Here is a 15179-nt window from a genome sequence, read left to right as displayed (position 1 = left end):
GCAAATTCTTATATAGAGAAAAGCGCTCCCGAGGACACATGGGAATTAACGTCAAGCTAGTCTTCATCACACTCATATGATTCGCGTTCGTTACTTTGATAATTTGATATGTGGGTGGGCCGGTGCTTGGGTACTTACCTTTCTTGGACAAGCATCCCACTTATGATTAACCCCTATTGCAAGCATCCACAACTACAAAAGAAGTATTAAGGTAAACCTAACCATTGCATGAAACATGTGGATCCAAATCAGCCCCTTATGAAGCAACGCATAAACTAGGGTTTAAGCTTCTATGACTCTAGCAACCCATCATCTACTTATTACTCCCCAATGCCTTCCTCTAGGCCCAAACAATGGTGAAGTGTCATGTAGTCGACATTCACATAACACCACTAGAGGAAAGACAACATACATCTCATCAAAATATCGAACGAATACCAAATTCACATGACTACTTATAGCAAGACTTCACCCATGTCGTCAGGAACAAACGTAACTACTCACAAATCATATTCATGTTCATAATCAGAGGGGTATAAATATGTATTAAGGATCTGAACATATGATCTTCCACCAAATAAACCAACTAGCATCAACTACAAGGAGTAATCAACACTACTAGCAACCCACAGGTACCAATCTGAGGTTTTGGGACAAAGATTGGATTCAAAAGATGAACTAGTGTTTAAGAGGAGATGGTGCTGGTGAAGATGTTGATGGAGATTGGACCCCTCTCGATGAGAGGATCGATGGTGATGACGATGGTGATGACTTCCCCCTCCCGAAGGGATGTTTCCCCGGCAGAACAGCTCCACCGGAGCCCTAGATTGGTTCCGCCAAGGTTCCGCCTCGTGGTGGCGGTGTTTCATCCCAAAAGGTTTCTTATGATTTTTTCCAGGGTAAAAGACTTCATATAGTAGAAGATGGTCACCGGAAGGCTGCCAGGGGGCCCATGAGGCAGGGGGCGCGCCCTAGGTGGTAGGGCACGCCCCCACCCTCGTGGATGGTGGGTGGCCCCCCTCCGGTATTTCTTCCGCTCAGTATTTTTTATTAATTCAAAAAATGACTTTCGTGGAGTTTCAAGACTTTTGGAGTTATGCAAAATAGGTCTGCAATATGTGCTCCTTTTCCAGCGCAGAATTCCAGCTGTCGGCATTCTCCCTCTTCATGTAAACCTTGTAAAATAAGAGAGAATAGGCATAAGTATTGTGATATAACGTGAAATAACAGCCCATAATGCAATAAATATTGATATAAAAGCATGATGTAGAATGGACGTATCACATTGGAGCATGTACTTGTAGTTCAAATTTGAATTATGCAAATAAAATGCCTAGATAACCCAGTTAATGCATAAAAATGTCCAAACGAACCCCGAAAAATCACAAAAATTGACACAACACTCCTGTTGTTCTATGTTGACACGAGAAATTTTTTGAAAGCAATAAGAGGCAATGGATATGATTTCATCCCCAAAGGTGGGACATTCCCTATCGAAACCATTATGCTTGTTGTGAGAAGCTCTAGATTGTGAGAAGCTTATACCCGAACCTGCCCCAAATGGGACAATTTTTTTACCACGACATGTTGATGCCGCTCCATGATACCATGCCAAGTTTAATGAATTTCAGACGAGTTTTGGATTTACTAGAACTTAATAACCAGACATCTCAATGTTTTTTCGGCAATCAACTGTGTCCTCGTGTTTGAATTTCATTCCCATCTCTTGCATGGGACTGCTACGTCTTGAGCTTGCGTTGGTTTTCCTTGAAGAGGAGAGGGTGATGCAGCAAGTGTAGCGTAAGTATTTCCCTCAGTTTTGAGAAGCAAGGTATCAATCCAGTAGGAGGCTCCTCAAAAGTCCCATGCACCTACACAAACAAACTGAGAACTCGCAACCAGCGCAATAAAGGGGTTGTCAATCCCTTCACGGCCACTTGCGAAAGTGAGATCTGATAGAGATAGTATGATAAGATAAATATATTTTTGGTATTTTATAATATAGATGCAAAAAAGTAAAGATGCAAATAAAAGTAGATTGAAAGCAAATATGATAAGAGATAGACCCGGGGGCCATAGGTTTCACTAGAGGCTTCTCTCAAGATAGCATAAGTATTATGGTGGGTGAACAAATTACTGTCGAGCAATTGATAGAAAAGCGCATACTTATGAGATTATCTAGGCATGATCATGTATATAGGCATCATGTCCATAACAAGTAGACCGACTCCTGCCTGCATCTACTACTATTACTTCACACATCGACCGACTCCTGCCTCCATCTAGAGTATTAAGTTCATAAGAACAGAGTAACGCATTAAGCAAGATGACATGATGTAGAGGGATAAACTCATGCAATATGATATAAACCCCATCTTGTTATCCTCGATGGCAACAATACAATACGTGTCTTGCAACCCTTTTTATCACTGGGTAAGAACACCGCAAGATTGAACCCAAAGCTAAGCACTTCTCCCATGACAAGAAAGATCAATCTAGTAGGCCAAACCAAACTGATAATTCGAAGAGACTTGCAAAGACAACTCAATCATACATAAAAGAATTCAGAGAAGATTCAAATATTATTCATAGATAAACTTGATCATAAACCCACAGTTCATCGGATCTCGACAAACACACCGCAAAAAGAGATTACATCGAATAGATCTCCACAAGAGAGAGGGAGAATATTGTATTGAGATCCAAAAAGAGAGAAGAAGCCATCTAGCTAATAACCATGGACCCATAGGTCTGTGGTAAACTACTCACAACTCATCGGAGGGGCAATGATGTTGATGTAGAAGCCCTCTGTGGTCGATTCCCCCTCCGGCAGAGTGCCGACGAAGGCTCCAAGATGGAATCTTGCGGATACAGAAGGTTACGGCGGTGGAAATTGTGTTTCGTGGTGCTCCTGGATGTTTTCGGGGTACGTAGGTATATATAGGAGGAAGAAGTATGTCGGTGGCCGCCCGATTGGCCCACGAGATAGGGGGCGCGCCCTATAGGGGGGGCGTGACCCCCTATCTCATGGGGCCCTCGGTAACTTCTTGACTTGCACTCCAAGCTCTCCGGATCATGTTCGTTCCAAAAATCACGCTCCCGAAGGTTTCATTCCGTTTGGACTCCGTTTGATATTCCTTTTCTTTGAAATACTGAAATAGGCAAAAAAACAACAATATGGGCTGGGCCTCCGGTTAGTAGGTTAGTCCCAAAAATGATATAAATATGTAAAATAAAGTCCATAAACATCCAAAAGGGGTAATATAATAGCATGGAACAATCAAAAATTATAGATACGTTGGAGACGTATCAAGCATCCCCAAGCTTAATTCATGCTCGTCCTCGAGTAGGTAAATGATAAAAAAAGAAATTTTTGATGTGGAATGCTACCTAGCATAATTCTCAATGTAATTTTCTTTATTGTGGCCTGAATGTTCAGATCCAAATGATTCAAAATAAAAGCTTATAAAACATAAAAATAATAATGCTTCAAAGCATACTAAAAAATAATCATGTCCTATCAAAATAACATAGCCAAAGAAAGCTTATCCCTACAAAATCATATAGTTAGGACATGCTTCATTTTCATTACACAAAATACTCCCATCATGCACAACCCCGATGACGAGCCGAGCAATTGTTTCATACTTTTTAACGCGCATCAGCTTTTTCAACTCTTACGCAATACATGAGCGCAAGCCATGGACATAGCACTATGGTGGTAAATGGTGGTGGTTGTGAGGACAAAAAGTGGGAGAAGATAGTCTCACATCAACTAGGCGTATCAATGGGCTATGGAGATGCCCATCAATAGATCTCAATGTGAGTGAGTAGGGATTGCCATGCAACAGATGCACTAGAGCTATATATGAAAGCTCAACAAAAGAAACTAAGTGGGTGTGCATCCAACTTGCTTGCTCACGAAGACCTAGGGCACTTTGAGGAAGCCCATCATTGGAATATACAAGCCAAGTTCTATAATGAAAAATTCCCACTAGTATATGAAAGTGACAACATATGAGACTCTCTATCATGAAGATCATGGTGCTATTTTGAAGCACAAGTGTGGAAAAAGAGATAGTAGCAATTGTCCCTTCTCCCTTTTTCTCTCATTTTTTCTGTTCTCTTTTTTTTTCTTTCTCCCTTTTTTTCTTTTTTTCTTTTTTTCTTTTTGATGGGCTTCTTTGGCCTCTTTTATTTTTATAAAGTCCGAAGTCTCATCCCGACTTGTGGGTAAATCATAGTCTTCATCATCCTTTCCTCACTAGGACAATGCTCTAATAATGAAGATCATCACACTTATATGGATTTACAACTCAAGAATTACAACTCAAAGCTAGAACAAGATATGACTCTATATGAATGCCTCTAGCGGTGTACCGAGATATGCAATGAATCAAGAGTGACATGTATGAAAATTATGAAGGTGGCTTTGCCACAAATTCGATGTCAACTACATGATCATGCAAAAGAGCAATATGACAATGATGAAACGTGTCATAATAAACGGAACGATGGAAAGTTACATGGCAATATATCTCGGAATGGCTATGGAAATGCCATAATAGGTAGGTATGGTGGCTGTTTTGAGGAAGGTAAATAAAGGGTTCATGCTACCGGCTAAAGTTGTGCGGTAATAAGAAAAACTAGCAAAGTGGATGGATAAGTGTGCATATGTCCGTGGACTCGCATTAGTCAAAAAAGAACTCATATACTTATTGCAAAAGTCTACTTAGCCCTCGAAGCAAAGTACTACTACGCATGCTCCAAGAGGGATAGATTGGTAGGGAAAAATTCCATCGCTCGTCCCCGACTGCCACTCATAAGGAAGACACTCAAAAGAGCACCTCATGCAACAAATTTGTCACACAACTTTTACCATACGTGCATGCTACGGGACTTGCCAACTTCAACAAAAGTATTTCTCAATTTCATAATTACCCACTAGCATGACTCTAACATTACTACCTTTATATCTCAAAACAATTATCAAGCATCAAGTTGATCATAGCATCCAATTCTTTTTCTATGATAGTTTTTGTTATACCCAACTTGGATGCTCATCATTCTAGGACCAACTTTGTAACCAAAACAAATACCATGCTGTTCTAAGATACTCTCAAAATAATATAAGTGAAGCATGAGAGACTAGCAATTTCTATAAAATTAAGACACCACCGTGCTCTAAAAGATATAATTGAAGCACTAGAGCAAAAACTATCAAGCTCAAAAAATATAAGTGAAGTACATAGAGTATTCTAGCAAATTCTAATCAAATAGGCTTCTCCAAAAAGGTGTGTACAGCAAGGATGATTGTGGTAAACTAAAAACCAAAGACTAATATAATACACGACGCTCCAAGCAAAACACATATCATGTGGCGAATAAAAATAGAGCTCCAGGTAAAATTACCAATGAACGAAGACGAAAGAGGGGATGCCTTCCCGGGGCATCCCCAAGCTTAGGCTTTTGGCTATTCTTGAATATCTTGGGGTGCCTTGGGCATCCCCAAGCTTAGGATATTGCCACCCTTTATTCCATAGTCCATAAAAGCTTTACCCAAAACTTGAAAACTTGACAACACAAAACTCAATAGGAAATCTTATAAGCTCCGTTAGTGAAAGAAAACAAAACCACCACATAAGGTACTGCAATGAACTCATTCTTTATTTATTTTTGTGTTAAACCTACTGTATTACAACTTCCTTATGGTTTATAAACTAATTTACTAGCCATAGATGCATTGAAATAAGCAAACAACACACGAAAAACAGAATCTGTCAAAAACAGAACAATCTGTAGCAATCTGTAACTAACGCAAACTTCTGGAACTCTAAAAATCCTACCAAAATAGGACGTACTGTACAATTTGTTTATTGATCAGCAGCAAAAAGAATCAATGCAAAAGAACGTTTCTGTGATTTATTGAATTTTTTTCTCGTGAGCGCAAAGTTTATGTTTTTCAGCAGAATCAAATCAACTATCATCATAGTTTATCCTATAGGTTCTACTTGGCACAGACACTAAATAAAAGATAAAAACACATCTAAACAGAGAGTAGATGCAAGATTTATTACTAAACAGGAGCAAAAACAAAAAACATAAAGAAAATTGGGTTGCCTCCCAACTAGCGCTATCGTTTAACGCCCTTAGCTAGGCATAAAAAGGGAAGATAGATCTAAGTAGTGCCATCTTTGGCACTAAATTATTCAATAGAACACTTATAATCTTTAGGGGTTTCTCCCTTTTTAGTAATGATTAAACCTTTGGGCAAAAATTCAAGAAATTCGTTTGTAGCGAAAGGTTCCTTAATGGTAGAAACACAATTGGGATGAACACTTATGGATTTGAGATCCGCGTCTCCCTTACTAGAAGTTTCACACTTATTTTTAGGAACATAAATAAACTTGGCGGTTTTTGTAGGGGGTTCTGGAGTGTTTTTCATGGGAGAAAATGCCGAACCTAAGTTGGTAATTATATCCTCAAGTTTACCAATTCTAGCAGAATCAAGATCTATTTTTTCATTGACTATAGGTTCTTTCTCTTTAAGATTTTTCAAAATAACTCCAACCCTAGATTCATATTGAGTGATGAGATTATGAATCTTTTTATCCAAATTTTAAACCAACTCAACAGTGGCAATTTTATTTTCAATAATATCAAGCCGTTGCATAACGTGTTCTAAGGTTAAAACTGTTCCATTAACCAAAAGAGGTGGTGGGCCAAACAAATCTAACATAGCATTATAAGCATCAAACATATGGCTACTCAAGAAAAAACCTCCGGCGACAGTATCAAGAACACATCTATTCCAAGGAGTGATGCCTACATAAAAATTGCAGAGAAGAACGGAAGTAGAAAGCTTCCTAGTAGATCTATTTTGAGCATTGCAAATTCTATGCCAAGCATCTTTTAAATTTTCTCCCTCCCTTTGTTTAAAATTGAGGATTTCATGTTCGGGAGTAATAATGAGGATAGGAAGACTAGCCATAACAACGAGGTAAACGAACTAACACACGGGCAAACGAAAAAAGGCAATCAAAAAGAGAGGAGGAGATTGGGAGAGAGAGGGCAAATAAAACGGCAAGGGTGAAGTGGGGGAGGGGAAAACGAGAGGCAAATGGAAAATAATGTAAATGCGAGGGAGATGGGTTTGTGATGGGTACTTGGTATGTCTTGACTTGAGCGAAGACCTCCCCGGCAACGGCGCCAGAAATCCTTCTTGCTACGTCTTGAGCTTGCGTTGGTTTTCCTCGAAGAGGAGAGGGTGATGCAGCAAGTGTAGCGTAAGTATTTCCCTCAGTTTTGAGAACCAAGGTATCAATCCAGTAGGAGGCTCCTCAAAAGTCCCACGCACCTACACAAACAAACTGAGAACTCGCAAGCAACGCAGTAAAGGGGTTGTCAATCCCTTCACGACCACTTGCAAAAGTGAGATCTGATAGAGATAGTATGATAAGATAAATATATTTTTGGTATTTTATAATATAGATGCAAAAAAGTAAAGATGCAAATAAAAGTAGATTGAAAGCAAATATGATAAGAGATAGACCCCGGGGCCATAGGTTTCACTAGAGGCTTCTCTCAAGATAGCATAAGTATTACGGTGGGTGAACAAATTACTGTCGAGCAATTGATAGAAAAGCGCATAGTTACGAGATTATCTAGGCATGATCATGTATATAGGCATCACGTGCATAACAAGTAGACCGACTCCTGCCTGCATCTACTACTATTACTCCACACATCGACCGACTCCTGCCTGCATCTAGAGTATTAAGTTCATAAGAACAGAGTAACGCATTAAGCAAGATGACATGATGTAGAGGGATAAACTCATGCAATATGATATAAACCCCATCTTGTTATCCTCGATGGCAACAATACAATAAGTGTCTTGCAACCCTTTCTGTCACTGGGTAAGAACACCGCAAGATTGAACCCAAAGCTAAGCACTTCTCCCATGGCAAGAAAGATCAATCTAGTAGGCCAAACCAAACTGATAATTCAAAGAGACTTGCAAAGATAACTCAATCATACATAAAAGAATTCAGAGAAGATTCAAATATTATTCATAGATAAACTTGATCATAAACCCACAATTCATCGGATCTTGACAAACACACCGCAAAAAGAGATTACATCGAATAGATCTCCACAAGAGAGGGGGAGAACATTGTATTGAGATCGAAAAAGAGAGAAGAAGCCATCTAGCTAATAACTATGGACCCGTAGGTCTGTGGTAAACTACTCACAACTCATCGGAGGGGCAAGGATGTTGATGTAGAAGCCCTCTATGGTCGATTCCCCCTCCGGCAGAGTGCCGACGAAGGCTCCAAGATGGAATCTTGCGGATACAGAAGGTTACGGCGATGGAAATTGTGTTTCATGGTGCTCCTGGATGTTTTCGGGGTACGTAGGTATATATAGGAGGAAGAAGTATGTCGGTGGCCGCCCGAGGGGCCCACGAGATAGGGGGCGCGCCCTATAGGAGGGGCGTGACCCCCTATCTCATGGGGCCCTCGGTACCTTCTTGACTTGCACTCCAAGCTCTCCGGATCATGTTCGTTCCAAAAATCACGCTCCCGAAGGTTTCATTCCGTTTGGACTCCGTTTGATATTCCTTTTCTTCGAAATACTGAAAGAGGCAAAAAACAACAATATGGGCTGGGCCTCCAGTTAGTAGGTTAGTCCCAAAAATGATATAAATGTGTAAAATAAAGCCCATAAACATCCAAAAGGGATAATATAATAGCATGGAACAATCAAAAATTATAGATACGTTGGAGACGTATCAAGGACCTAGAAATTCACCCAAGGACACACATGTGATTTTTCAACCAACTTTAGTGCATTGGAGCATGTGCTTGTAGTTTAAATTTGAATCGTGCACATAAAATGCCTAGAAAACCCAGTTAATGTATAAAAAAGGCCAAACGAACCCCGAAAAATTCTAAGATTAAACACAACACTCCTGTTGTGCTATGTTGACACTAGAATTTTTTTGAAAGCAATAAGAGGCAACGGATATTGTCCCGTCCCCAAAGGTGGTACGTTCCCTATCGAAACCATCATGATTGTTGTGAGAAGCTCTGGTTTATGAGAAGTTTATACCCAAATTAACCTGCCCCATATGGGACAAAATTTTCACCACGACATGTTGATGCCGCTCCATGATAGCATGCCAAGTTTCATGAATTTCAGACGAGTTTTGGATTTACTAGAATTTGAAAACCAGGTATCTCAACATTTTGCCGGCAATCAACAGAGCCCTGATGTTTGAAATTCATTCCTGTCTCTTGCATGGGACCTAGAAATTCACCCAAGGACACACATGTGATTTGTCAACCCACTTTGGTGCATTGGAGCATGTGCTTGTAGTTCAAATTTGAATTATGCACATAAAATGCCTAGAAAACCTAGTTAATGTATAAAAAAGGCCAAACGAACCCCGAAAAAATCATTCTCATTTCTTGCATGGGACCTAAGCATGCACTGAAGGACACATATTTGATTTTTCAACCAATTTGTATGCACCGAAGCATGTGCATGTAGTTTAATTTTGAATTGTGCACCTGAAATGGCTAGAAAACCAGTTTAATGTATAAAATGTCCAAACAAACCCTGAATAATTCTAATTCTTTTACGACACACATATAGTTGCATGTTCACTGCAGATAAAAGGTCTAGCAATTCAAACAACGTCCATTGCCACTGTGACCCCATTTTGTAATTCAAATCAAGTAGATCCCACATAGTTTATTATCACCAACCGTGTGAGACGTAGTACAAAATATCTTGGAGCATCGTCAGTGTATAGTACGCCTATGGCTTACGCGAGAAGGTGCGTCGGCTACAGTCCATAGCCGGCGTGTGAAGCACACTAGCTCGCTCCCCAAAAACTCCCGCCTCTGCATCCCTCGCAATCTTGAAAATATTACTGCCTCATAATGTCGAAAATATCTACCGCCTGGAAGGTTTTAATGTTTGATAGCACACGATTAGTATGTGCGGACCATGTGCGATGTCTGTTACTCCCGTCTGCTTCAGTCCTTTGATTCAAATTTTCAGTAACCCCGGCATTTTACTCCCGCCTCTGCATCCATCGCAATCTCAAAAATATCTGCTCGCCCTTGATCCAAATTTTCAGTAGCCCCGCCTTGTTACTCCCGCCTAGTAAAATTTTCAATTGCCGTAGTATTTCCTTAAACACAACCTCCCCCCCGCCTCCCACCACACACACGCCAAAACCTCCCGCTCACACAAACACACAAAACCCTCAAAACCATTGGTAGGTCGCCGCAATCGCCGGCGCCTCCATCCCCAACCTCTGCCTGTGTGCCGGGGAGCTCGGGGAGCCAATGGCAAAAAAGAGGTTTATCACGGCCTTTTTGCCCGACGCCGGCGAGGTGGCCGCCGAGGTGTCCCCGTCATCCTCCGCGGGCCCGATCCACCATCGCCAGTCCCCAGATCTGCTCGCCGCCACGCCCCTACGCCGGTTCAAGGACTTCCCCGTCCTCCCTCGAACCCGGCAGCCGACGAAGTCCTACCTCGGGGTCCGGCAGCACCGGTGGGGGATGTGGGTCGCCGAGATTATAGATCGAGAGGTCCACACCGGCCGGTGGCTCGGTAGCTTCCACACGGCCGAGCTCACGACCATGGAGTACGACCGCTGGCAGGTCCGCTACCATGGCGTGGTGGCTAGGCTCAATTTCCCCTTCATCACACGTCTGGTCGACCTCGTTCCGCTGGAGCCAGGGGTGGTGAGCTCGGGTATGGCGCGGGAGCACCGCGAGGCGTGGGAGCGCCTCGAGGCCGAGGCCGCCGACGAGGCCTACATGCAAGAGCTCAGCCGACAACACCCGGAGCTCGTGGAGACGGAGCGGGCGATCTTTGCTGGAGCGGAGGGTGATGACCCACAAGTATAGGGGATCTATCGTAGTCCTTTCGATAAGTCAGAGTGTCGAACCCAACGAGGAGCAGAAGGAAAAGACACGCGGTTTTCAGTAAGGTATTCTCTGCAAGCACTGAAATTGTAGGTAACAGATAGTTTTGTGATAAGATAATTTGTAACGGGTAACAAGTAATGAAAGTAAATAAGGTGCAGCAAGGTGGCCCAATCCTTTTTGTAGCAAAGGACAAGACTGGACAATTTCTTATAATGAGAAAAACGCTCCCGAGGACACATGGGAATTATCGTCAAGCTAGTTTCATCACGCTCATATGATTCGCGTTCGTTACTTTGATAATTTGATATGTGGGTGGACCGGTGCTTGGGTGCTGCCCTTTCTTGGACAAGCATCCCACTTATGATTAACCCCTATTGCAAGCATACGCAACTACAAAAGAAGTATTAAGGTAAACCTAACCATAGCATGAAACTAGTGGATCAAATCAGCCCCTTACGATGCAACGCATAAACTAGGGTTTAAGCTTCTCTCACTCTAGCAACCCATCATCTACTTATTACTTCCCAATGCCTTCCTCTAGGAGCAAATAATGGTGAAGTGTCATGTAGTCGACGTTCACATAACACCACTAGAGGAGAGACAACATACATCTCATCAAAATATCAAACGAATACCAAATTCACATGACTACTAATAGCAAGACTTCACCCATGTCCTCAGGAACAAACGTAACTACTCACAAAGCATATTCATGTTCATGATCAGAGGAGTATTAATATGCATTAAGGATCTAAACATATGATCTTCCACCAAGTAAACCAATTAGCATCAACTACAAGGAGTAATCAACACTACTAGCAACCCACAGGTACCAATTTGTGGTTTTGATACAAGATTGGATACAAGAGATGAACTAGGGTTTTGAGAGGAGATGGTGCTAGTGAAGATGTTGATGGAGATTGACCCCCTCCCGATGAGAGGATCGTTGGTGATGACGATGGTGATGATTTCCCCCTCCCGGAGGGAAGTTTCCCCGGCAGAACTGCTCCGCCGGAGCCCTAGATTGGTTCCGCCAAGGTTCCGCCTCGTGGTGGCGGAGTTTCATCACGTAATCTTGCTTATGATTTTTTCCAGGGTAAGAGTCTTCATATAGCAGAAGATGGGCACCGTAGGGCCACCAAGGGGCCTAGGAGACAGGGAGGCGCGCCCAGTAGGGGGGGGGGGGCGCCCCCACCCTCCTGGCCAGGGTGTGGGCCCCCTCTAGTACTTTCTTTCCTCAATAATTCTTATTAATTCCAAAAGTGACTTTCGTGGAGTTTCCAGACTTGTTGAATGTCAACGATTAATCATATGACAAAAGGGTTATGGAGTTTTAATCGGACATTGATAAAGATAGGGGCTTATTATTTTGCCTCCCAACGTATTCACCTTTGGGTGATGTCAACGATAATAGTTCATGCTAACTTACATCCAATTGGATATATATATCAAGATCTTTCCAACACGAGGTGGTTGCCAAAGGATAAAATGAAAAAGGGAAAGGTGAAGATCACCTTGACTCTTGCATAAAGTAAAAGACATAAAGTAAAAGATAGGCCCTTTGCAGAGGGAAGCAGAGGTTGTCATGTGCTTTTAGGGTTGGATGCACAAAATCTTAATGCAAAAGAACATCACTTTATATTGCCACTTGTGATAGGAACCTTTATTATGTAGTCTGTCGCTTTTATTATTCCATATCACATGATCATATAAAGCTTATTTTCTCCGCACTAATAAGTCATACATATTTAGAGAGCGATTTTTATTGCTTGCAACATGACAACTTACTTGAAGGATCTTACTCAATCCATAGGTGGTATAGTGGACTCTCATGGCAAAACTGGGTTTCAGGATATTTGGAAGCACAAGCAGTATCTCTACTTGGTGCAAGGAATTTGGCTAGCATGAGGGGGAAAGGCAAGCTCAACATGTTGGACGATCCATGACAATATACTTTAACTGAGATGTGAGAAAACATAAACCATTATGTCGTCTTCCTTGTCCAACATCAACTCTTTAGCATGTCAAACCTAATGAGTGCTCACAATTATAAAAGATGTCCAAGATAGTATATTTATATGTGAAAATCTCTCTTTCTTTATTACTTCCTTTTAATTGCAACGATGACGAAAACTAGGATTGTCAACTCTCAACAACTTTTATGCCTCATATTCTTTATATGTGAAGTCATTACTATCCATAAGATCAATATGAACTCTTTTATTCTTTTTATTCTTTCTATTTTCTCAAGATCATAGCAAGATAGCAAAGCCCTTGACTCAACACTAATGTTTATAGATAGCTCACGGACTCGATTACATCAAGGGATCACAAAGCAGAACTCAAAACTAATTCATACCAAAACTTTATTCTACTAGATCAAGATATTACTAAAAGGATCGAACTAAGTAAAATGGTAAAGATAGGAGTGTGATGGTGATACGATACTGGGGCACCTCCCCCAAGCTTGGCAGTTGCCAAGGGGAGTGCCCATACCCATGTAATTATGTCCTTGGAGGTGGTGAAGAAGGAGTTGTTGATGATGTAGGCTTGTCGTCCGTCTTCCAAGGCATAGGCTCACCATCATAGAAGGATGATCGAGTCTCCGTGATCCTCAAATCTGCAGCCAAACGCATCCTATTGAATCTATATTCATACTCACAGTTTTGGTTTTGCAGGTCATAGATCTGGGCTTGGAGGTGCTCGATTTTCTCATGAAGCTTGAAGATGCTGTCCCCAATGTTCTTGGCATCTAGCTTGTGGTTGTTGGTGAATTCCGCAATCATCATCTGGTTGGCATTGAGTCCACGCTCCACCATCCCTTGGCACTTGAAAACTTGTTGTTCCATAGCTTCGAGCTTTGTCTCCATGCTTCCGGTACGCCTTGGTCCCTCCACATCGCGGATGTGCAGCACCCCCTCACGCATCTCAATGGTTTGAGGGTGTTGCAGCACCTCCGCAAGATAGGGGTTTGTAACTCTCTCGAAAAACTTGTCCTTGGGAGCGCTTGGAGTCATCATGGTGCTCTAGATCTGTCAGAAAAATAGCTCGAAACAAAAACAGAGGATTTTTGCGTGATACGGTGGTCAAAACCTTCGGGGGATTATATAATGAATTTTTACTAACCAAAAGAAGTAACGTGCAGGAGAATGGAGTCCGGGAGGCACATGAGGTGCCCACGGGACAAGGGGGCGTGCCCAGTAAGGGTGGGTGTGCCCTCCACCCTCGTGGAGGCCTCGTGTCCTTCCCGGATTACTTCTTGCTTTCCAAAATTCTTAAATATTCGAAAATGGAGAAAAAATGCCATTAGAACTGTTTTGGAGTCGGTTTACTTACCGTACCACATACCTATTCCTTTTCGGAGTCTGAAACGTTCTGGAAAGTGTCCCTTATGTATTCCTCCAGGGTTACGGTTTCAATAATATTAGTTTCAACATTAATAGGATTACTTGAGATATGATGTTTGATTCTTTGACCATTCACCACCCTCGGACTTGTGCCCTCGAAGTTGTTGATTTTTATGGCACCGGAACGATAGACCTCCTCGATAATGTAAGGACCTTCCCATTTAGAGAGAAGTTTTCCTGCAAAAAATCTTAAACGAGAGTTGAATAGCAACACATAATCACCTACATTAAACTCACACTGTTGTATTCTTTTGTCATGCCATCTTTTAACTTTTTCTTTAAACAGCTTGGCATTTTCATAGGCTTGGGTTCTCCATTCATCAAGTGAGCTAATATCAAATAACCTCTTCTCACCGGCAAGTTTGAAGTCATAGTTGAACTCTTTAATAGCCCAATATGCCTTATGTTCAAGTTCAAGAGGTAAGTGACACGCTTTTCCATAAACCATCTTATACGGAGACATACCCATAGGATTTTTATATGTAGTTCTATAGGCCCATAATGCATCATCAAGTTTCTTGGACCAATTCTTTCTAGATCTATTAACAGTCTTTTGCAAAAATTCTACTTGACCACTATATTGCGGGTGATAAGGAGATGCAATTCTATGATTAACATCATACTTAGCAAGCATTTTACGGAAAGCACCATGAAAAAAATGTGAACCACCATCAGTCATGAGATATCTAGGGACTCCAAACCTCAGAAAAATAACTTCTTTAAGCATCTTAATAGAGGTGTTATGATTAGCACTACTAGTTGGAATAGCTTCTACCCACTTAGTAACATAATCAACAGCAACTAAAGTATGTGTATAACCATT

Source organism: Triticum dicoccoides, chromosome 6B (assembly GCF_002162155.2).
Source record: "Triticum dicoccoides isolate Atlit2015 ecotype Zavitan chromosome 6B, WEW_v2.0, whole genome shotgun sequence".
Classification (NCBI taxonomy): domain Eukaryota; kingdom Viridiplantae; phylum Streptophyta; class Magnoliopsida; order Poales; family Poaceae; genus Triticum; species Triticum dicoccoides.
The sequence above is the reverse complement of the archived record's forward strand: the minus strand, read 5'-3'. Positions refer to the sequence as shown.